This window comes from Antedon bifida, chromosome 7 (assembly GCF_963402885.1).
Source record: "Antedon bifida chromosome 7, ecAntBifi1.1, whole genome shotgun sequence".
NCBI lineage: Eukaryota > Metazoa > Echinodermata > Crinoidea > Comatulida > Antedonidae > Antedon > Antedon bifida.
Genome location: NC_136232.1, coordinates 20,926,580 through 20,953,788, shown reverse-complemented (window position 1 = coordinate 20,953,788; position 27,209 = coordinate 20,926,580). Strand labels below are relative to the sequence as shown.

At 34.1% G+C, this 27,209-nt stretch overlaps 1 protein-coding gene across 1 annotated transcript in view; it reads right to left on the bottom strand.

Moving 5' to 3' along the window:
• The window catches only part of LOC144848525 (ubiquitin-conjugating enzyme E2 J1-like), a 331,913-nt gene that overhangs the window by 74,990 nt on the left and 229,714 nt on the right, over window positions 1–27,209 (bottom strand). The gene's annotated exons all lie outside the window — the stretch shown is intronic.

The following is a 27,209-nucleotide window of genomic DNA, read 5'->3' as shown; positions in this document are numbered from 1 at the left end:
TAGGGAAATTTCTGATTTCAATCGGTAAATTTTAACTCTACGCGCGGTAGAAGTAATTTCGGGTTCACGGTAGGTGTGTCAATCACCTTGCAACTTCCCTGCATGGTTGGTTTCAACCAGGGAGTTGTAAAACAACTAAGTTGGTGCTTGGTGGCGATAGCCATTTTGGTTTTTCAAATTAAATATATTCATAACACATAGGAGTAAATTGTGGGAAATAATTATATAAATTACATCGAGAGAACTGATGATAAGAGCTTTTGTTTGAAATCGAATGAAACCCCGATTATAGCCAAATTGTTGAGTTAAGCTGCCAGGACTTTATGTATACTGTGCGCTATCTGTGTCCCGTTAGGACCCTGGGATACTTCTGCCCATGTTGCAAGCCATCTAAAACGTCTTAGGCCAAAACGGCTTACTGTGTCGCGGAATAATGTATTAATTTTACCAATTAGGATGGTACAGTATTTATTTGAATAAACGCCCGGAACACCTCCCCAATAAAACATCAATTAAAATAATTATCGCCACTTATCGCCATCGAATTAAATATAATATTCGAATGATAATAATATGTATAAACTCATTTTTTAATCCCTACCACAAACATTGCCTATACGTGCTCAAATAGAAAAATTGAAAGTTCATGTTTATTAGGTCAAAGGTCACTAACTTTACTTCCGGTCATTTTTTAAAAAAATGTTGCATTCAAATAAATATAAATATGTATGGTCTGAGCAATTTGAGACCATTTTTAAATTTCTATAATCAGCCGTTTTTTAGATACAGTGCAAGTCAAGGTCAAGGGTCAATAGTGCATAAAAATGGCATTTCCGGTTACATTTAGTAAAAATTTTCTATTACAACAGATATAAATATATTTATTCCGAGTATTTTGATACCAATATCTTGTCAATAGACTAAAGGCTTATGGAGATATGACCAGAGAATACTGAATAAAAATCCTTGTAAGCTATTCTCTATGTCAAAGGTCAATAACTTTGCTTCCGGACATTTTTTAACAAAATATTGCATTACAATAGATATAAATATATAAGGTCTGAACAATTTGAGACCATTTTTAAATTTCTATGACCAGCCGTTTTTAAGATACAGTACGAGTCAAGGTCAAGGGTCAATAGTACAGAAAAATAGCATTTCCGGTTGCATTTAGTAAAAATGTTCTATTACAACGAATATAAATATATATATTCCGAGTATTTTGATACCAATATCTTGTCAATAGACCAAAGGGTTATGGAGATATGGCCATTTGGTCGCCATTTTGAAATTGGGGCCGTTACCATGGTTACGGGATCGTGAAAATTTGTTACCTAGCATTTTTGGTATCCTAGCACCATAATAAAGTTAAATCAAGTGAAATCTCACTTTGGGCATTAAAATCCTACGGAAATACACGAGGACCCTGACTATTATGTGAACATTGTATTCCTTTCACGTTAGTGTAATGATGCATAACGGTAACATAGCATATACACCGCTTGTTTGTTTTTTTGTAATGTGTATTGCTATCCATAATATCCACAATACAATACATTATGATTTAAAATTAACAAAATCATACAGAAACTAAATAATTAAACTGTTATGGTATAGCAGAGGATAACCCTTTAAGCTGGGAAGCTGGTTTCAGAAGGGGTCCTCGACAATTATAAAATGAACATCAAAACATTTGATTAACAACATTAACAAAAACATTAAAAAATACAAGAAGAAGAAAGATATGATTTAAATTTAAATTACTTTAATTAATAGCTGAAATAATAATATAGTATTTTAGTGATTTATTTTACAAATGAATATACACTACCCTCATTTTAGTTCGAAAAAAAATATTTATATTTACAAAAAAGAAAAATACTACGTCATTTTATGTTATTATCTTATTTATAAAATATAAATTGTAATTTATATACACTCATTTATATTTATAAATATAATTTAATTTGTTGATTAAATTGATCGCCTTAACATATTTATGATTATTTAGAGTATCTCATCAAGTTTATTAAATTAAATTAGTTAAACCGATGGCCTTCAAAATGTAAACCAGTGTTTATGTAACCGATGTAAAGAAATCATGGTTCACTCTTTATTATTATGATTAATGCTATGTATATATTCATGTATGAAACAATTTCTCATTCACGGCAACAATGACATACCAGCATCTTAGTACTTTTGTTAGCAATTAGATTTTTGTCCTTCACATTCAACGATGAAAAATCTACCACGGTTTATTGGTGTTTATAAATTATTATTAGTTATAGTTTATTTTAATACTTTTAAAGATGTATTGTCTTCCAAAAACATGAACAATGAAGATTAATTATATCAGACTTTGAATAGGTTATTTGTAATTTTAATAGAGTATCTCTTCCATAGGAAAAAAATGAAACAAAAAATGTTTTCACTTATAAAATGACAAAACAAATCGTTAAATTCAACCAAAAACCCATGGCTGGCAGCCAATTTGATCATTTTTTTACTTTGAAATTGAATTTGAAAATCTTTGTGTTTTTTTCAGGTAAATAATTTTGTTTTCGATCCAATTTTTGGTCAAAGTGGATAACTATTATGTGAAATTATAATGGCATAATATTCAACAAACAAAATTGTAGGCCTAAGAATTATTTTTAAGTGGGGCAATACATCTTTAAAAGTGATGTTTCGGAGCTTATGGAATAGTTTATAGCATGGAGGAATTAACATGTTTATATAGAAACACACCGACCATGGAGGTATACCTACATCCCTCACTGTAAGCTAAAATAGATGTACTGTACAAGGCCCTACTACGGTACATGTTTGGTGCTTTTTTGGTTTTATACAATTTAGTATAATGGACATTATCTTGACCACACTTGTCGAAATGTATAAATGAAGATAATGATAAACGAAGAGGATCACAACACATTGTCTAATAAAAGTATGTTGTAATTAGTTGTTTTGTTTATTAATCCCCGGTGGTACAGATTTTCTATAGCAGCGCTATTAACGTTAATAACCTATTTCATTTAAGTACAATAGACCCATTTTCACACTTAAGAAGTTTTAAAATAATTGAAACTCATCAGGCTGTTTAGAAGTTCGAGGGACCATGGAAGAATTAGGGTGACCATTTTGTTGGCCCAAGGTGCTGTTATGTAACCTCTGACTGACCTCACCTATTGTCGTCTGCCAAATGAATTGGAAAAGGCAAAGAAAGGGCAAAAGAAAGGGCCAACTAAAAGCTCTTTAGCAATCGATTTTTGGCAGTCAGTTGAACTGGTTATTATTCTAAAACATTTATAAATACTTGGCTAAATACTCAAATAAAGGCGTGTAAATAGCCGAACAATGGGTACTTTATCCATCCTTACTTCAAGCACGATTGTAACAAAATCAACGTCTAAGCTCTTCGATCCGAGTAAATTAAGCATAATATTGAAGTCCTGTTTTAGCTTTATGATGTAAAACACGTGAGACCGTCGTTATACAGAAACAATCCCGAGCAATTTTGTAGGAAATTTCCTCTTTTTCCAAACGGCACCCTTTTCTACAAAAAGGGTAAGAATCGTCCGCTTGTCTCTAGTTTTATTCATGAAATTAAAATGAGGGCTTGTTTGCTCTTCCGAACCCACCCTGACTACGAAATTGAGGACAATATCAAAAACATCGTGAATAGAAACAAACCGGGATCTTTCGAACGAGCTTGAAGACAATATCGGAAACTCAATAAACAATACGAATTTACACATCATCTTTTCCGTAATTTGATCATGTTGGTGTATTTTTTTTTCATAAACACATAGTTATGAATGTATGGAAAACAATAAATTCCAACTAAACAAGGCGTGAAGTAACGATCATAATATTAGGTCTCAATTTGATGATATCTCGACCATAAATATATCACCACTATAATAACTACAATCATTCAGATCTCGTTCAATATAACAATACGAATTTACATTTTCCTTTTTGACATAACGTAATTTAATCATGGTATTGTATTATTTATAAACATTATATGTAGTCATGATCGAATGTATGGAAAAAACACTAGGCCTACATTTCAGCACAGCACAGGCGTGGCAGAAACTTATCCAGGTCTCGGTCGTTGATACATTACGTTGACAACAGAGTAAGACAGTAATTTATTTACTTTGATGCATATCATATTCATAACAATACATTTTCGATCGATAAAAAAAAACGAGTACAATATTAATTCATAGTCAAATTATATCATGTTAAGTAGGTCATGATATTACGCGACAGGCGCACGATGAATCGGGAATTAAATTATGGGAAATGCAGTGATCCGTGACGGTTTAAATGTGCTATGGAATACACACAGGACAATCTTCTCAATACTAATTATCTTAACGATTTTAACAATTATCAATACAATACGTTTAATTATTTTTTACTTGTGAAGTTATTTGTGGGGGACAAATCCCCGATGACTATAGAACCATTTTGCGGCTTTTGTGAGAATAATCCCGGGCTGATTATGCATTAACCTATTGAGAATCATATTGATGAATATGTTGTTTTTATTACCGTGATGATGTATGTATACAGTGTAGTTATTATAATGGCGCCGTTGTCTTCTATAGAAGCTGCTTTCATATCGTTTGATTGGTTATATTTGCATGCGCATCCGCTATTGCTTGCGATATGTCTTCATATCTTGTATAGCGGATGAAATCATCCGATGTCAAAGATAGATTACAACGAATATTTCCGTTATGATTCTAAGCCTGTTTTATTGCTCAATTTGGCTCCCGGAGTAAAAATAATGTAGGCATCCAGTGCCTTGTTGAGGGACACGCCCATAACAATAATACCACACATTAACATTAATGTGCACTGTTGTCCGCTCTTAAAATGGTTGGTGTAAATTGTAAAACGAATGTATAACATAACAAATAATATTTAAATATTACATTATTATTTAATAAATATTATAAGCATTTAGCAACCAGAATTGAAATAAAAATGTAAGTAAAGTTGAAACCAAAAATTCTAATGTATAGGGTTGGACAAAAATGGATAGGTTCTTCCCGCTCCTCCTCCCTTCTCTTTCCCTCATCGTCCCACTTCTGCCTCCTCTTCTTATCCAGTCGCCTCCTCCTCCTCTCTTTCCCTCATCGTCTTGATCCTCCCGCTCCTGCCTCCTCTTCTGTCTCCTCCTTTTCCCACTCTTCTTCCGACTCCTCCTTCCGCTCCTCTTGCCCTAGTGCCTTTTTTAGGCCAAACGTTGCGTCGTGACTAATCTTCACTACAACTAACCATTGTTATTGGTGAGTCTGAAGATACTGATGATGAAGATGTACGTGTGTGTCAATTTCATGTCAAGCAATATTTAGCTATAGCCAACATGGTCACATATTAGAGTATAAAGGTCAAATTAATAACATCATCAACACTGACAATGCCCAGATGAACTATTAACTATCTTTAAAAGGTAAATTTCATTAATATCATTATGCTTTAGTGAAAATTGGATTTTCAGCATAATCATTTTGACTTTGTCTCAAAACACTTTCTTTATTAGATGAGTTCATTAAACCGATATGGTAATGTTATTATAATACGTTCATTAATTTGTTAAACCATACTAGATACTTGGTTACCTTGCTTGAAGGTTGATATACGTATGTCAGTCAGAAAGACAACGTGGAAGATACATTTAATTGTAGGCCTAAAGAAATATAGGCCTACAATTTAGTTAAGCCGTATAATTTGTATGAAAACAGTACCTTGAACCATTGGAATGATGTCACTTTGTATGAGTTTGATATTTCAGTTTAAAAATAATTATTTTTATTTGTAAAAGGGCTAGGCGTGATTCATGAGGTGATGCAGGAAAAATTGCCCGATCAAAACAATGTATTTTAAACAAACTTTATTCGAAAGAAAGAAACTGCATAAAAAAACTGTTTAGAATAGAGCAATTTTTAGTCAAATTGACAAATAATTATCTGAGCACCTCTCCCAGCCGATCCGAAGAATTAACTGTCATATTGGTTCATATAGGTACCATACTCACTTTTCACGGGACTACTGTGTTCAAATTAAAACATATTTTGTATCACTTGATATTAATTGATTGATTGATTGATTGATTGATTGATTGATTGATTGTATATATAATGTTTCCAAGGAAAACGTCAAATTTGGAGCATATTTAAGTATGGAACGTCAAGTTTTTTTTAGAAACATGACATTTCATACACGTTAATTAAAGACATCCTACTGTAGTGTGGAATTCCAATATACATATACGTTTATCAATCAATCTTATTTGATAGCCTGTATTTGTTGTTTATGTCTATTCGTATAGATCATTAGTCTAGTTTATTCCAACCTAGCTATTTTGGTTTTTATTAATTACAGCTCGTTCACATTATACAAGATGTCTTCATTTCAACCATAAGATAATAACCATTATTATGTATGGATCCTGCAATATGGAATGCGTTTGATAAATGATGGCTTATGTACATTATTATACGCTTGGTGAAAAATGTTAAGAGTTACTGTATATATAGAACCCTATTTAATTATTAGGCCTAAAAGGCCAATTTACACAGAAGAGCGGTAACTTTAAGATAAGCGGAAAACAAAAATTAATCTACAGTGTTATTATTTCTTATGACCGTTATACACAAAACGCGGAGCGGACGGCGGTTGAGCGGAATCCCGCTCAGAATAGATACAGACTACGGTATGTACGCGGTTTCCGCTTATCGTCACTGCTCGTCTGTTATTGTGTATTTTGCCCTGAGAGAAAGATATTTTCACTCGTTTGTTTCACGGGGCGTCCCCTTATTGATTCTCGCTCAGGAAAGGTGTTCTGTAATTTGCTCATATTATACGCCCAAAACAACCGTTTTTGGTCACTGTAATCGGGCTATAGACGCGATTGAATCAAATGTATTTGTAACAGATCAGCTATAGGCTATATATTTTAATGAATTGGAGTAATAATTGACTGGGTTGTTTGTGAGAGTTTATCATAGTTTTAGAATATTTGAATAACGTACACTTGAACTTTGTGCTCGTTCGTGTCGTGCCGTTTCATCCATCAATCATATTACCACATATTCACGAGTACGCTACATACACAATGTGGGATCTATTGCAAAGATGCGAAGAAGAGATAAAGTCAATCAAAAAACAATGAGCACTATTTAATATTCCAAATGCATTCTATAACCTTTTTGACCGTTCGCAACACCTCGTTTGTTCAGTGACTACATGAATAAACACTATCAAATAAATAGACTCTTTGTTAATCGATTTGAAAAAAAAATGGTTTAAAAAAAAAGACTAGGAGATTATTAATAATACCACATTTATATAGCGTCCTTTTCGCTCAAATTCGCTTTACAAGCATTATTACCCTGGTCATTTTTGGATCAAACACGTATGGAACTCCATAATGCAGCTAGTAACCAGCGCAAATTTGTGTCTTCATCTAACCCATTTTATACACCTGGGTGGAGAGAGGCAAATGTAAGTAAAGTGCCTTGCCTAAAGGATACAAGCAATGCGGCGAGAGTTGGGTTCGAACCACAGATTAAACCATTTTACAGTACAAAAAGTTAGGCCTATAATAATTCCAATCAATGTTCATGCCCATATATTAGGCGGAAACAAAGCAATGTCTGGTTCCCCGTTTATTGCCTTGGTATGTGCGTTAACTCCTGAGTTTTCTATATGATTTTGATTTGATTTAGTAAAAACGAAACTAATTAAATCAGAGGATCACCCGCGGATAAATAATATAAAACTTAGGTCTATATTTCTATTTCTGAAAATGGTATGATGTCTATATACAAGTTTTTCGTTGTTGTTTGACAATAATACGGTATATATAGGACTTTGTTTTATGCAATAAAAAAATTAGAAAAACGATATTTAGAGGCTTAAAATGTTATACAACAAACGTATATGCCTAAAGGATGCGCTCCGTTGAATATTACTATCATATAACAGATACAGATATTATCTTTTCTACTTTGTATCGAAAAAAAAATGTATGAATTTAAGAAAAGAAAAAATCATTACTCCATCAAAGGAAGCCGTAATTCTCAATAACTATGCGTCTCAATTGAGATTCAAGAATTACTTACAAAATATTTCTATGAATAAATATATTGCCTGCATTTATATTAAAATATGTTTTTTAATAGCATGGAATAATAATGGGCTCGTACCGAAAGCTACTCCGTGAATATTAAAGTACGGAATGTCTGTTCGCCATGAGAGAACTGCAGTATATACCGTACGTTGTATATTGTTGAGAATCAGTAACCTCCGTTTTGCAAATGACATCAATGGATAGCTGGCAGTGAAGGAACAGTCTGCCTGATGAAGGAAAGAAAGAAGACGATTTAAACATGGCATCCATGCAACGATTTGAATTTTAGGAGCCATTTTAGTTTGAAGTCATTAGTCGCTTACTCATGACGTATGGATATAATATTATGCTGAGGCATGAGGATGACATTGCCAGTCTAAAAACTTTGGAAAAGGATATTTAATATACAAGATAACTTTGCAGCCCTTTTGGATTTTGGCGCCATTTTAGTTTTTAGTTTATGGATATATGATGAGGGATGAGGATGACATTGCCAGTCTAAAAACTTTGGAAAAGGACATTATTATACAAGATCAATTTGCAGCCCTTTCATTTCATTTATTTCGTCACAAGAGAAATATAACAAAACAAACAACAAAAACCTCTGAAGGGATTAAATAGAAGCAAACAGAATTGCTGTATAATTTGTCTCCGCCTTTTGGATTTTAGGCGCCATTTTTTATTTGAGGCAAAAATCAGGGTGGCCCAAAGCTTATTTCAAATAGTATGCCAAATCCACTGAAGAAAAAAAATCATGACAGTTTTTCCCGGTTTACCGTATTTTGTGAAATCACCAGGCCTACCAATTATCAAATATTCTCCACTACCACCAACCACCCCCAACCCCCCCCCACCACTCGTCGTGTCCCGACTGATCTACACTTCAGGTTAAACTTAATACTAATGATTGTATGCAAGGTATGTTGTGAATGAGTTGGTAAACGTATATTGATTTTACCGATTATTATCATGACAAATTGGTGCATTACGTATCGATAATCAACAGAACGGTGTTAATCCAATTTCTAACAGCTATCAATCTATTAACTTTGTCGGTTTAAATTTTATTTGACTTGTTTGTAATTGAAATATACACCTTTTCAAGGCCTCGATGAACTAAAGCACTATGTGCTTCGTGCAATATAGGCATATATCATTCGAAATGTATAAATGTTATAACATCTCGTTCGATTTCAATTTGATTCGGATAATTAAATAATTTTACCTATTAGTTTAATTATTGCAAATGCGACCCTAGACGGTTTACGTAATACGTCATCAGAGACTACTCATAAATATTTTCCCAGTGCTCAAAATACGTTATGCTTATTTACTGTAGCAAAATCCCTACCTCTGCACCTCATCGTCAACGTCAACGTCGTCGTCGTCATCATCATCATCATCATTGTCATCGTCGTCGTCATCGTCGTCGTCATCATCAGCATTATTATCATCATTATCGTTATCATCATTATCATCATCATCGTCGTCGTCGTCGTCATCGTCGTCATCATCATCGTTATCATCATTATCATCATCGTCGTCGACGTCAGTAATCGTCATTGTCATCATCTTCGTCATCATCATTATCCTCATCATCGTCGTCGCGTCATCCTCATCATCATCGTCATCATCATCATCGTCATCGTCGCCGTCATCATCTGTCATCATCGTCATCTGTCATCATCGAATTGAGCAAATCTAGATCAATCCCATGGCTGTTTCTATCCAAGTTTGCCAACAAGAGCATGTAGGTGGGAAACTAGTCGAATGCAACATGTTAGATATGTTTTATACAATATGTGCCTCTTTTATAAGTCGTTTTATAATTCTCTGCCTGAAAAAACCCATTATAATATATTAGTTTAGTTTTTGCAATATCATTCCAATGCAAATGTAATAACTTTAGTATAGGATTATGAATGAATGCTATAGCGTTTGATACCTCACATTCGAGTCGGTTTGCATTCTCACTGAAGATGAAATCACAAATACAATACATGTGATGTTATTTCATCAAATAACAGGGTAGTAACTTTATCAATAAACCGACGAAATTGATGCCTTTAGTTGATTACATTGTTACCCGTAATATCAACAACTGTGTCAAATTAATAGGTGGAAAGAAAATACTGTACACTCCGGGTTCTTTCGACGAGGGCCTTGGTGGGTATATCTTAAACAAACACATTTAGGCCGAAAACAGAGGGTTTGAGTTTCAGGGTTCTCCTGTTCTCGACTACTGAACGGGCTGGAGTGCATAAGGTTGAGTGATTTTAATCTAATTTGCGGGACTTTTCATCACAGTAATTTGTTAAATTTTGAGGTCTAATGATCAATACTAATGAATGTAATTATAGTCGAGGTATTTGTTTATTGCGAGCGTATTGAATCTCACGGTGGTTAAGTGAAAATAGGCGCACCGTCCTTGAAGTAAACAGATATGATTATCCTTTGATTTGAAGACAGGTTGAATTGCACACAAGAATGTATCTGCACAGTAAGCTCTGTCCACACTATCATTATCAAACTAGTTTGACAACAAAATTGTGCCCAAAATGGTAGTGGTATGCCCAAATAAGGTAGTGATGTGAAATCATCATGTCCATGTAAACAGAGCTTTATGATACAGCATATTAAGCTTGGTTCTCACTAGGAGGCAACGCAATGACGTAAGCGCAACGCAAGCAAGTTGTCCAATGACGAGCGACAATTCGAATATCCATCGTTTGTGATTGTTCAAATGACTTGCATTGCGCTTACGTCACTGCGTTATAACCTATAGTGGGACCAAACTTTATTATGAAAAAATTATAAACTCCATGATTTTACCAAAGACAAATTACCTCCCCGACCCTTAGTTTTCACGCCTTTTAAAGAATCTTACGAGATTTCGGTGGCAGTTTCATTTTTCGGCTTCATTGCCATTGCAATTACTTACTTACCATTTTCAAAAATACATAACAAATTATAATAAAATTGCGGAGTCTCAGTTTTCTAACACACAAAACACTCTCCTTGTAAACTAGTTGAAGTATACCCACATATTTACACAACAATTTCCCCAAACCATTCATAAACATTCTAGTTTACCCTGAGGAATTTTAGATAGAATTGAAGCGTTGACTGTAGTTCCTCGTGCGTAGCCTAGGCCTTTCATTGCTTCATAAAGGAACCCCCAAAATACGATAACCTGGGGAGTTCAACAAATAATTGTCTTCATTGTGTGTTTCCATGACCTGTGTGTGCTAACTTGTCATTTTATTTCGGTTACGTAAATATAAAAGACAAATTATAAAAGGTGAACGAACCCCGAGTTTGGCGTTCCATATTGTAGACTCGACAATGGTTAACCGTACTTTTTGTGTCTCTACTTATGTATTTATAATTCAAAAATAGTCAGCATTTTACCACAAAAAGTCAAATATTAACAACCGTAAATCAGAACAGACATACAGGAATTCATGGGGCGCCGTTATTTATTACATATATGTTACAATTACATTAATATCTAAAAAAACATAATCAATCAAGAGGTATATAAGTATTTTGACACCTGACGTGAAAAGACGCTGCTGTATAGAATATCAATATTGCACTTTTTTTGTTGAAGATATGATTTAGGCCTATATGTGCCTATATAACAAAAATGTAAATTTACCAGACTGGTATTTATTACACATAGACTTGTATTTCAATGACTTGCGATAGTCTGTTAGGTTGTACCTAAAGACAGTGTACTGCTGTACGGACTGATTGTATTATGATAATAATTGGGGCTTTATCTTTGCTGCATTAGGCATATGAAGGTTAAAATGTTACGAATCTTTGTATTAGTTTTATATACCGGTACTCATAGAACCGTCTCCTCTGTAATATGCATTGTACACCTTGATTTACAAGGTAATAACGCTCAGAACGAAATTACACCCGACGGAATTGGCTTTTCTTTTTTTTTTACATTAAGTTCTAGTTTACCGACGATTTAACATTTATCTGTGTCATTTCATTACGCATTACCAATCTTCAAAGCCCTGTTACTGTAATTGCTCTCGTAGAATTGTCGTCGGTTCACGTAGATTGAATATAAATTAAACCAACGTTAATACGACCTGAAATCGAGAAAGATCTAAACTGGCTTTGCAATCTGTTTATTCCAATTTACATATCAAGTAACCATCTCAGATAAACCTCATTCGCAATATTCAGTTCTTCGTTTTAAAGCTGCGTTCACACATAATATAAAATCGTTCGTATAGCAAACACAAATTTATGACTGGTTCCCACTAGAGATGCAACACAAGACGTAACGCAACGTAAGTGAGTTGACCAATCACAAGCCATGGGTATTCGAACTGTCGCTTGTCATTGGTCAACACGCTTACATTGCGTTTACGTCCTTGCGTTGCGTCTCTAGTATGAACCAAGCTTTAACGTTTGCTCACAAAGATGCACTCGGTTTGTCAGCACTTCAACGCGCGCACGCGCATCAAACTGTTACGTGTGGTTGTTCAGTAGATATGGTTTCATTTAAAAATTACGACTGATGGATATTTGTTTTGTTCTAATTTGCACATAGGCCTACTGTATCGTTCTGTGTAGTTTCGGATGTCGTATATTATTCAATTCTACCCGCGTCGTCATGTGTTTTCAGTTTGACGACATAAAGCCATGATATGGTATGTTTCACTGGTCATGCGTCCCTTTAAATTAATTACATTAGGTAAACGGCAGATTCAAATGCGTAAAGAAAACGATACTTTAGTAGATATGCTGGCTTCGGTGCCTCCGGTTCTATAGACATACTAATTATCATCGCCAAAGGAGAATGATACTTCAAATGAGGTGCTATACTGATCCATAGAATTAACTGACTTCTACGTACTTCAAAAGCATCGTTACGGTACCGAAGAAACCTGGCCTAGATGTACTTATAATGTGTTGCTCGTCGTGAGAGGTCTCTCGTTGTTAGTTCTAGCATACTTATTCGATAACCACATACTGTACGCGTATTGCTAGGCTGAGCTCGACACAAAAGCTGTTTACCTGTGAACAATACGTAATCTCCGAAGACAACCCTTTCTCCTCTGCCCTCCTTCGTGGCTCCCATGTACCGATCTATCTTGCTGACTTTACGGACGAGAAGAGCCGTTTGTCATTCTTCACTAATATAAGACGTACAATAAGGCATACAGTATACTGTATTTGTGAAAGTCTTTTATAAACGCTACAGTACGTGTATCTGGTGTAAATACGCACGCCAAAATATCGTCAGTGACGACTTTAAAAACGGACAACATTGTGCGTATGGGCACGTACAAATCATCATATTTATGATCGGTAGTCTCGTCAACTTTTGTCTCTTCGTCGTCACGACGAAACATCATAATACAGAATATTCAGATTAATGTGTGTGCGGCAACCATCAAAATACATTTACTTATTAAAAACACTCTTCAAAATGGTAATTTTATCGGCCTCCGATGACTACAATATAGGTCACGGGACATTAGAATTTCAATATTCGGTGCGCATTGGTGATTCAATACAATAAAAGCGTCATTTCGAAGAATAACGACATTAACATAGTAATACAGAAATAAAGACCTTTGTTGTATATCAGAGTTTTCATTTTATACGATGGTACGTACTGTAACAAATACAGACATTGAGGGAAACATAAACGTTCACAAATATTTTTATATTTTTATTTAATATAAAGTATATAGGCCTATGATAATAAGCCTTTATTATGGCAAGCCAATGCATTTGGAATGGTATGGATTGAGGACTTTTGGCGGACTTGGCTTGCCATACTTTATAAACCATATTTTATGGTGCAAAACAAATAAACTGCTGCAACTTATTCTATTTATACATTTTATACTATAGGTAATTTAGGCACTTTCATACGTCACAAGCAATAATAATTATTGTGCTGTAAACAAGTACTCTATAAGATTTAGAAGAAAACAAATTACAAATTTATGAATATCTAAAACCATATGAACTTTTTAACTCATAATGTTATGATTTTGTTTCTCATGGTTTCTTCTTGAACTGTTTCCCTGTTATGTTTTTATTTCAAAAAAATATTATTAGCACAAATTTATCAACAGTGAAAACACTAACGATCAATTCAGCCAAAATCTGTGGAAATACATGGCATAAAGATTTTTTTCTGATACGGTATATCAAGAGACGCTACATAGGCTAGTCAATCTAGCATTTTGAGTGAAACAAATTGCAAACAGAGATTTTTTTTTTTAAATGGTTACATATGATAAGGTGATTATTTTTTGAGCATCACACCTCTGACACTCATCCCGAAGGTATGCAAATTAGGTTAAATATGCAAATTAGCGTAAAATTACAGGGTTACCATATCTTAAAAACTACTAATCGTAGAGAGTTCATTTTTGCACAGTCTGGTTCAGAATATATATATTTATATTTGCTCTAATGAGACATTTTACAAAAAAATGTCCGGAAGTACCAAATTTTGACCCTTGACCCCATTTCTCAATATTTACATAAATATGTGATTAAAATGTCTGTAGAGACTTTATTTTGGACTCAATGACTTGAATATTGTTTTTCAATACCCACCATAGAACTGTATTATAATTCCCAAAATCACACCTTCGTCATGCACCTCTAAAGTATGCAAATTAGTAGTACAAGTAATATTAAATATGCAAATTAGGAAGTGAAATTACAGCGTTGCCATATCTCGAAAACCGCTAATGCTAGAGTGTTGATTTTTTCACTAAAATATTTAAAATATGTATATTTATATTTGCTGTAATAAAACATTTTACAAAAAAATGCCCGGAAGTATGACATTTGACCCTCGACCCTATTTCTCAATATTGCATATACAGTATACAATGAAACTAAAATGTCTGTAGAGACTTTGTTTTGCCCTCAAATGACTCGGATACAGGTTTCTAATAGCCAACATAGGAATGTTTAGTAAATCTCAAAATCACACCTGTATCACTCACCTTCAAAGTATGCAAATTATTAGTACAAGTTACATGAAATATGCAAATTAGGGGGTGAAATTACAGGTTCCTATATGTATCAAAACCGCTAAGGTAGAGAGTTGATTTTTTCAAAAACTTGTTCAGAATGTACATATTTATATTTGCTCTAATGAAACATTTTACGAAAAAATGACCGGAAATACAACAATTGACCCTTGACCCTATTTATCAATGTTTGCATACATAATGCCACTAAAATGTCTGTAGATAATTTTTTGGACTCAAATAACTCGGATACAGTTTTCCTATCGTCAGCATAGGACCGCTTTGTAATTCCCAAAATCACATCTTTGTCACACACCTTGAAAGTATGCAAATTATTAGTACAAATTACTTGAAATATGCAAATTAGGGGTGAAATTACAGTCTTCCCATATCTCGAAAACCATTAATGCTAGAGAGTTGATTTAAATTCAGAGTTGATTCAGAATGTACATATTTATATTCGCTCTAATGAAACATTTTACGCAAAAATTGTCGGAATTATGACATTTGACCCTCAACCCTATTTCTCAATATTTTCATATAATGCAACTAAAATGTCTGTACAGACGTTGTTTTGGCCTTAAATGACCCAGATACAGGTTTTCTATAGCCAGCATAGAACTGTTTAGTAATTCTCAAAATCACACCAAATTAGTATAGTAGTACAAGAAAGTTGCCATCGGTCATTAGCGTTTTCGAGATACATAAGGCAATTCACTGTAATTTGCATATTTCATATAGCTTGTACTACTAATTTTCATACTTTCGAAGTGCTTGACTTATACTGGCTATATAAAACCTGTATCCGAGTCATTTGAGGCCAAAACAAAGTCTGTACATACATTTTAGTTGCATTATATGCAAATATTGAGAAATAATAATAATATCCTGGATTTATATAGCGCCTAATGTTGTGAAACCTCTAAGCGCTGTACATAAACTAATACGAAAAAAGGGAATTCCAACCATGCCAAAAAAAACCCCAAACCGAAGTAAAGGGATACGCCTTCGTCACTAACCAGGGATCGGTCTAATTGAACCCTGGTCAAAATCAACTCTCTAGCATTAATCGTTTTCAAGATATGGGAAGACTGTAATTTCACCCTCTTATTTGCATATTTCATGTAATTTGTACTACTAATTAGCATAATTTTGAGGTGCATGGCGAAGGCGTGATTTTGGGAATTACAAAGCGGTCCTATGCTGACTATAGGAAACATGTATCCGAGTTATTTGAGTCCAAAACAAAGTCTCTACAGACATTTTAGTCGCATTATGTATGCAAACATTGATAAATGGGGTCGAGGGTCAATTGTTGTATTTCCGGTCATTTTTTCGTAAAATGTTTCATTAGAGTAAATATAAATATGTACATTCTGAACAAGTTATTGAAAAAATCAACTCTCTAGCCTTAGTGGTTTTCGATATAGGAACCTGTAATTTCACCCTCTAAGTTGCATATTTCATGTAACTGGTACTAATAATTTGCATACTTTGGAGGTGAGTGATACAGGTGTGATTTTGAGATCTACTAAACAGTCCTATGTTGGCTATTAGAAACCTGTATCGGAGTCATTTGAGGGCAAAACAAAGTCTCTACAGACATTTTAGTTTCATTATATATGCAATATTGAGAAATGGGGTCGAGGGTCAAATGTCATACTTCCGGTCAATTTTTTGTAAAATGTTTCATTGGAGCAAATAGAAATATGTACATTCTGAGTACGGCTGTGAAAAAATCAACTCTCTAGCATTAGTGGTTTTCGAGATATAGGACAACTGTAATTTTTTCCCCTTATTTGCATATTTTATTTAAATTGTACTACTAATTTGCATACTTTGGAGGTGTGTGACAAAGGTGTGATTTTGGGAATTACAAAGTGGTCCTATGCAGGCTATTAGGAACCTATGTCTGGGTCATTTGAGGGAAAAATAAAGTCTCTACAGACATTTTAGTCACATTATATATGCAAACATTGAGAAATGGGGTCGAAGGTCAAATGTTGTACTTCCGGTCATTTTTTCGTAAAATGTTTCATTAGAGTAAATATAAATATATACATTTACAATAAATCAGTGAAAAAATCAACTCTCTCGGACTAGTAGTTTTTGAGATATGGTAACCTTGTAATTTCACCCTAATTTGCATATTTAAGCTAATTTGCATATCATCGGGATGAGTGACAGAGGTGTGATGCTCAAATTTTGATCTCCTCATCATATTTGACCATTTAAAAAAGAAAAATCTCTGTTTGCAATTTGTTTCACTTTGGGCTGTTTTTTTTGCTAGATTGACTAGCCTAACAGCCCACAGTAGCCCATGGTTTGTAGTCTGCAGACACGATACTGTACTGTTCGCTGTTTCGACATAATTCTGTGGTTTTCATTGATCTTGTTTTGGGGCATCCTGGTAGCCTACATGTTAACCAAGGATTTTTCAATATCAAGGCAATCTAAGCTCTGTCAAAAAAAAAATGTGATGAGCCCCCATATTTAAGCATAACGCTACCGTATTTTGGCATATCACTACCATATTTGGGCACATCACACTTTTTTTGTCAAACTCGTTTGATAGTACTATAATACCTTTATGTGTAGACAAAGTTTAAGCCATTTTATGTGACAAAAAACTTCTGAATTTTGAGTTACCCCACTATGAGGTATGCCTGGTGATAAAAACAAGTTTCCCTAGTAGAAAGAACACCTCGGTGTTATTATTACAAAACTGTAGCACCCTGGACCTATAAATTCCATGGTATCACCGAGTCACCCTCCATTCAAATAAACAACGCTATAAATTACAAAATTAAAAACTGGCAACAAAATGTATGTTCTATTTAGAAAATGATATTTTTCATAACGTGCTTTGATAGGCAGCAGTAATTTAGACTAGGTCAAACACCTCATTATAAATTATGTATTGAAAGGTTAGAGGTGGCTCAATAATTTTATTATGAACTTTTTACACCTATAAAACAATCGAGAACGATCGCATTACTGTAACGAATTCCATTACAATTGATTGTATTGGTAAGGGAAGTTCGCTTGAATGGCCATATGGTAATACTACAGCACCACTTTACTGTGTATATACTTAATATTCCCAAGCGGAGCAACATACTAAATTCTCTCGTTTCATTTATTAATAATCTGACGCCCTGGGGCAAAACTGTTTATTGATGATTTTGTGTTCTCTCTTTTCTCTCCGTTTCAGTTCAAATTAAATGTTACTATAAATTTCTAGAAAAATGAATTGCAAACACACGTCGTTATTCATTATTTCGGTGAATATAAAAGAGAAACGCCTAAGGCGAACCCTCGAGTAGGATCTTACGAACAAAACAACATATTAATTTAACGATTCTAGAATAAAGCGTGATGTATTATTCAAACTTGAAAATCAAGCAGATATTTGTATCTTGTAAACAAGGAACAGAAAAGCTGGTCTAGCTCAAATATTTGAATCCGGTATGAGTGTGAGAGTGTCATGTACACAAACCATTAGCACTCAGCAAACTAATGCTACACGTTCCTCTTATCTTGTTGTTTTTATTCGTGTCATGTCTTCTGCTATAACAACACATAATACTATTTTTCTACAACAACACATTCTTTCAGGTTAAATCGACACACACACACAAATGAGAAAGAGACTGGACTGTATCATGGAGGAAAACAAATAAATTTATTTTTTCTTCCATGGTATAATTAAGACACTGTAGAACCCCTGTTAAAGGGGATAGGCCTAATTTTGGGACCCAAATGTGTGTGTGATGGGTGCTCAAAGGAAGGATTCTTTCAGCTTAAATCGACACACACACAGATGAGAAAGAGACTGGACTGTATCATGGAGGAAAAAAAATAATTTTTTTTCCCTCATGGTTTAATTAAGACAGTAGAACCCCTGTTAGAGGGGATACATTTGCGACCCAAAGGGTGTGTCACAGGTGCCCAAAGGAGGGTTTCAGCTATATCAAACAAGAAAATAAATTTAAGAAATCATAATCAAAAGCAAAATGAAAAACAAAACATAGTTTTCCTTTTCACGGAACGAAACGTTTTTTACGTATGGATACTTGTGTAAATAATTGAATTGAATGGAACAAAATATGAATGTAACTTTAAAAAGGCGTAATGTCAGAATTGTTTACAAACAAAACCGGAAAAATAAATAAGATAATTTGTGGCTGTGTGAACAGTATAGTACTGTAAAAGCAGTAAGTATTATAGAGATACAAATTGAATGCAAATTAAAAAGATGTGATTTAATGCGGAAAAAACTGTTGTAGATGTACAGATACAAAGTGACACTGATCATTACATTGTCACCATTATGACAATGCATTGATGAATTTGGACTCGAGAAACAGTTATACCTCGTTAGCGCATTGGTATAATGATACATGGGGCGCCAATCGAACGCCGACAATTTCATTCTAGGCACGACTCGTTCACTAATGGCCACGCAGGCCAGAAATCAAAATCAATTAGTAATTTAATTAGCCGAGGTATCACTCTACTGTTTTATCATGTGTCCAGAGAATTGATTTTTTCTTTTTGTATAATCAGAGAGTATTGATCGATGGTCGATGCTAGGATCAGGAGTCGACGAACAGGACACTTCTTTAATATCACAAAGGTATTGGACTGCATTTACATCAGTGAAATTAAACATACATAAACCTCAGGGAAGAATTTCGCTCTTCCCTGCATAAACAGTTTTACGGTCCATACTGTAATGTCCTTTGAAGTATTATGTTTTTATTGCTGCCATTATACAGTGAAATGAGGTGTTACAATAAAGACGGTGAGAATAAAGTGTATTATGTGTGTCGTTATAAATGTTTCACTCTTTAAAATTGATGTGAGAATGATGTAAGCGCTTAAAGTAGTTCAGCTCAGCTGTGACTTTTCACTTTTTTTAATCCTCAAAAGAGTGGATTTTCACTCTTTTTTACATTATTAAGAGAGTACCGGTATTATTGTCTAGAAATTTATATTGTTATTGAATAATTTATGTGTGTGTCTTAACGTATACTGATTCCGTATAATAAGTTGCCGAATTGCAAATGTTTAAGAAAAATAGCCCTATTTATGGCATTTGTGGCTGCCCATACTGACAGACTGACAGTACACGAGCTAGAACGATCTCAACTAAAAACATTTTACCTCCACTAACTTTAAGAAAGTCAAAGAAGTCAAAATAAAATAGAAACAAAATGCGGTTGAAAAATTATGACACGACAGATGTAATAATGATGCCAATAAATCAAAAATATACCTTTGGGACAACACCGCCCTCTATTCGTAGACTTTGTTATAAAACAAAGTTGACCTATCTCTTTTGGACCAGAATGTCCAAAGAATACTGAGTTTTTTTGTTTGATAAATTTTGACAGATTTATTGAAGTGATTAACTAGTGTTTCGTTGATTTATTGTCTGATTTGTAATTTCTGCTTTTGTTCGATGGAACAAGAAAAAGTGCAATCCCGTATTTGACCAATTGAATGATTTGAAAACAGTTTTATGACATATTAGACGTGAGAACTACTTCCATGATATACAATCAGTGGCGTAAAGTGGTTTAAAAGCCCTAAGTTGTTCCCTCTCTGCACTGCTCAGGGTCCCCATAAGCTACGGACCCCTGTGTTTAGCCAGTGAGCGCTCATAGCCGTTACGCCACTGTATACAACGTGTAATTGGTAATACTTATAGTTAGGCCTAGTTTGTTACCCAAATTAGAATTGAGTGCGTCAACTTTTGACAAAATTCGAACTGGTATGTAATGGTTTATTGACTAGCTTCGATCGCTGTTTCTATCCCCCGTTTCTACCCGAGAAGTTGAGTAGACCAAGGCAACAACAGGACACTAAGCTTGCATTGCCAACATAGGAACTCGTAACAGTACTTTGATCTTATGTCTGGCTGCGACGAATACCAACTATGTTCATATGTCTGTTTTAAAGGGGCGTGGAACTAATCGTGTCGTAGCCACAGATAAACCCTTTGTTCTCCGGGGCTCAGCATTTCTTAGACTGCCCTGAGGAGACTAAAAATGTAATGTATTTGACTTAAAATGATGTATAAAAGAATGATTAAAAGCTTACAAACCAATGTATATTTTATTTTAAAAAAACACTGACACACTCTAAGTCTAATACCGTAATCCAGCCTAAATACCATCTGAACATAAACAGCCATACGTCATTTTTTTTTATAAATAAAACTAATGTTAATGTAGCGGTATTTTATCATAAGCATTTAAACCGTCGTAAAGTAGTTCGAGGGACAGAAGATCACATTCTGAAGGAGTATCCTCCATCCTGTCTATAGTCTGACGAAAGGCAGACTATCATCCAGCTAAGCCGATTTGGCGCGGAATGTGTAACATTAAATTAAGCATCGTCTCGAAAAAGCAATTTAGCTAAATATCATGTTAAAGCATGTGAAGTAATGTACTAATAAAATGGCAAGAAACGAGAAATTAATATAAACTGTTGTAGTGCTGCAGACTATATCGTAACTTTAAAGGGACAGTGTAGGCCTAAGTGTTTATTCGACCTGACTGACGGTGGAATCTTTTCTTCATTTGCGCCCGCGCGTTATTTTTCTCCTATGAGCTTAATGCAGAAATCATGAATAATTCATGACCTGATATACATTATGACATTATAGAGTCAGAGATCTATCGTGCGCTCCACCTTCCCATGTGAATTTACCACTACAGTACCGGTATGTCTCTCGTATGTCTGTATCATGTATAACAGGAACGTACAGGCCTAACACAGATAGAATATTTATACTGAAATGCAACTATAATTTGCAGAAGCTATTATCCCTTCATTATGCATCGTTCACATATAACGTTTGAAAATGTATCAAATGGTCCATTTAGGAAACATAATTTGATAGTCTGAACGAAACCTTAGAAAGGTATCTGTTAATACACGTTAAAGAATATGCATTCAATTGACTACGCGGCACGTGATATTTCCAACAACCATTCTATCGAAATCCGTGATACCTTCTTGTCTGTTAACAAGATATTTTGACATATCGTATCATCTGAAATCACAATAAACCACGAATGGATACCGCCGTGAAGTAATAGAAACAGACTGTATCAACCCAACGGCGACAGCAGCTTGGGAATTTACGTGCAAAATACAGTGCAACATTTAGAAGTACGCTCACGTTAGGCCTAATTCAAATCCCTCTGTAAATATACAACCCTTTTGAAGGCTTCCAGGGTGTCAAAAGGTTCACACTTCTGTTCAAATAAATGTGAATGATTTCATATTGTTCAACTGCTTCTATTATTGGACTGAACAACACCACCCGCTGCTGTCAATTGAGGTTTATCGCCAAAATGGATAACATATTATTTTTCCTCGTTGAACATAATTCTTTAACGGCGTAATGTCGCGCGGGTCAACATTTGAAAACTCCAAGTCCATGGTGTCGGTGATATATGATTGACGTGCTTCGAGAAACCTAATAATTTTGTCCCCAAGGCGCCAAGTATTAAGAAAACTAGAGTATATGAAATTTTATTATGTAAAAGGTCACAACTTTTTAGGCGCCTGTTTGTTTAAACCATGCTTACCAAGGAAAATCACAATTATAAATTCATCGTTACAAACAATTAGGCCTATTGTTTATTATTATTATTTTATATAATAGGCCTAACAATAAAACAATTACTATAACTTCAGGCCAATAAATAAACAATTTTTAAGCCCTGTCTACACTATCAAACTGTATGTGACAATGTAATGTGCCCATATGGACATGATGATGTCATATCACTATATTTGGGCATATCACTACTGTATTTAGACACATCACATTTGTCAAACTAGTTTGATAGTGTAGACAATATAACAATAAAATGTCAACGTCAAAGCATAGCAAAACATATAATACCATTTTACCAAGATATTATATTAAGTATATAACAATACACAAAAACATTAGACAACAATAAATAATTATTGGTCAAAACATGCCAGAGAAGCATTATTAAATACAGTATTACATTATTCTGTTATAATAAAAATTATCTACATTAGATTTTTCACAATGCACACTAAATAGAATAAGATTACCAATTTTTTAAAATAACGTCAACGTCAAAACATATCATAGAGAAGCATTACATTATTTTTCCACATTTTAAGTAGATCAACGCAATCAATATTGAAAATAGGTCATTGAAGATGCATCATTAAATAAAAAGGTAAGTGATGAGTCATTCAGTAGTCTTTCTTGCGTTCAAATATTCACCATTTTGTTTTCAATTATGTTTTATCCGTTAAAGATATATTTTTCGCTGGAAAAATGATTATTAATTTTTTTAAATATGCCATGTTAATGTCAAATAACATTTGACCAAAAACTGAATTTAAAAAAATTAATATTTACATGAAAAAACTGTAATTTAAAGCAAAAAATTGTCAAATTGGCTGCCAGCCAATGAGTTTTTGGTTAAATTTAACCATGTTGTCGTCATTATTGTATAAGTGAAAACATAGTTGTTTTTCTACGAAAGTGATTAACTTTATTAAAAACTAAAAAATACCGTAACCTATTTTAAGTCTGATTTAATTAATCTTCGTTTTTCATGTTTTTGGGGGACAATACTTTAACAATAAACAAAAATAGCAGAAAATGAGTAGGCCAACGTTGAACATAATGTTAAAATGTCAAAACATTCATTGCGATCATGCTATAATATCAAAATCAGTATCAAGGTCAGTATAGTACAGTACAACCCCTCCTTCAAAGGATGCGAGTTCCTGTAAATTATGAAGTCATTATTTACAGTTTCAGTAAAATCATTACCGGTAATATCCGCACCCACTGAAAAATTGATACAAAATAATGTTATAATATCACAATCAGTATCAAAGTCAGTATTGTGCAGTACAAACCCTCCACGAGTTCCAAAACCATAAGTTATGACGTCATTATTTACCGTTTCATTAAAATCATTACCGGTAATATCCGCAATCACTGAAAAACTGATACAAAATAATGCAATAATATCATAATCAATATCAAAGTCAGTATTGTACAGTACAAACCCTCCCCGAGTTCCAAAACCCATAAGTTATGACGCCATTATTTACCGTTTCAGTAAAATCATTAATATCCGCACCCACTAAAAACTGATACAAAAATGCTATAATATCATAATCAGTATCAAAGCCAGTATTGTACAAAACCCTCCACGAGTTCCAAAACCATAAGTTATGACGTCATTATTTACCGTTTCATTAAAATCATTACCGGTAATATCCGCACCCACTGAAAAGCTGATACAAAATAATGCTATAATATCATAATCAGTATCAAAGTTAGTATTGTACAGTACAAACCCTCCCCGAGTTCCAAAACCCATAAGTTATGACGTCATTATTTACCGTTTCATTAAAATCATTACCGGTAATATCCGCACCCACTGAAAAGCTGATACAAAATAATGCTATAATATCATAATCAGTATCAAAGTCAGTATTGTACTACAAACCTTCCCCGAGTTCCAAAACCCATAAGTTATGACGTCATTATTTACCGTTTCAGTAAAATCATCAATACCCGCACCCACTGAAAAATTGATACAAAAGAATGTTTTGCTAACAACTGGCCCAATCTCTGTTTATTATTCCAGCTCATACCAATCGTCCAAATAGCATTATTAATTGTCTAAAAAATACCTCATATGTTTCGATAAAGCGCTACCGCCGATAAAGAGAAATTTTGAAAAATGAGTTTTGCGTGAACATCATTATTATATGGAAAGAATGTTTTGCTTGCCAATGACTGGAACGGTTAATTATTTATCTAGCTTATTCTGAAGTAATGCGCTCAAAAAGGATCATTTTTCTTTTCCAAGATACCACATGTTTTTATATAAAGTGAAATGGCTTTAAATGGAACTTTCTATGATAAATTACATACACTATTCCGGTTGAAAGTTAACTTTGTTTAAATGGTTGTCAAAAAGTAACAATTGATTGTGTCAAGTAGCGGTTAATTACAGCAGCAGATAACGGTGCGAAGACATAGATCGATCGATCAGTCATTCTAAAATGAGGAAAAGGTCTTGGCGGTTGATTCGGTCATCCATAATGGTGAATTGTCTGTGTCGTTGTTACGACAACGATATTTTGTCAAGAAGAGGGTATGAATTCATCAGAATTAGTTTTACAAAGGTTAAAAAACATATCTTCTCTTCACGTCATCGTCTGCTCTATTCTAATTGGAGAGTAAATGTAAATTATGTGAGATCTTTATACTGTGTAGAACCCCTATTAAAGGGACACCATCGGTATGAAGCAAAAAAGTGTCCCCTTGATAGGCCTACATTTCTCATTGTTCGTTTAATGGGAAAGCTTTTCCTCAAGAGGAATTTCCCCTGAATAGGGGTGTTCCAAATGAGAACCTGTGACTTTTAAAGTGTGAGTTATAATACGACACACACTTCCTTACAATTACACCAGACGAATAACGCGTATTTTGTCCACAAATGCTTTCCATACTTAGTGTCTGTGTCCTACTTTAAAAGGACAGGTTCTACGTTATTCATATACCTTGGGCGACAGAAGTATTTAAAAGTGTAAAGATGATTCTTGTATTTACACTTCCTGATATCAGTTGGCTAATTCGTTCTAGTGGACATTCCCGAGGCGTGTACATATCCAGCGAAGCATTCATTGTAAATGGGTTTGTCATTAGTCGTGATGGCAACATCAAACACTAAACCGCATCTTCATCAATGCACTATTCTCTTTCTAACTAATTCTAAGTGTGCAACAAATAACAATTCACTGGTAACATACATTATCCAGCGTGTAACATGTTGTAAAGAGAACAATGATATTTACTGAAACAATAGAAACGTAATTAACAGACTATAAGACACATTGTCGCTCATTAAGCCCGGATAATCGCCAAAGAAATGGCTGTAGGATTGTGTCGAACTTTTTTCAAAAGGAGGTGACAGATACATTGAGGTAATAAAAGCATTCACCCTTAACTAGAATCTAGGCGAGTGGATTCACCTGTCGTTTTAATGTCACCTGTACTGTTAAGTATGGCACGCATATCAATCGTCTTTACTGTTAAGTATGGTACGCCAAAGCACATTAATGCAAAATGCGATGTTGACACACAAGTTGAATCAGAACAGTTGAAAATGTGTTTGTTTTATCCAAGATAAGTTGTTTTTTGTGAGATATTATAGGTTCCTATTATGTTTTGTACATTGCTGGGTTTGTTTACCTTATATCAGTTTCATACTGTACCGGTACCCAGGGAGTTGTTTTACAACTCCCTAGCTGTACCTAGGCCTATATCATTAATAATAAATTATCCCAATTGTTATACAGTGTTATTTCTGTGTCTATTTTAAAGTCTGTTACATTCGTTATTTGTTATTTTTTGTTTTGTTTCCTCGAAATGACAATGTTGACTGGCTTGTCAATCATTGAAGAAAGAAATAACTTTCTTTTGTTGTTTAGACGAAAACAAAATGTTTGCTGAATTCTTAATATGCTGACTGATAGATTTGTCAGAAGCTATGTTATTTATAGGCTTAACTTCTATCTCAATTTTGTAACGCAACTTTAGAGATGAGATAAAATTAAAATTTAGAATGTAGTGGTACAATGATTATGGTCGGGCACTCCTCCCAAAAAAAACAAAATAATATTTTATTATTCATAACGGATTTCCGTGTAAGTCCTAACTCTATATCCAATACATCTATCTGAAGAAATCATCTTTGTTACCGATCCACTAAGTAAGAGTCGGTTCGACCATGAATGGCCTGTTGAATCCGGGTGTGTATGTGTAATATTATGCCTACGAGTTTGTAAGTATTGTACTGTGGTAGGCAGGTACCGGTAGGCCCAGACATTTTAGCGTAGGAACTTTAGGTGTACAGGCAATTCTAGTTAAGTATCCTACACCAAATTCATACATGCCAACATCTGTTCAAAAAGTTAAAAAA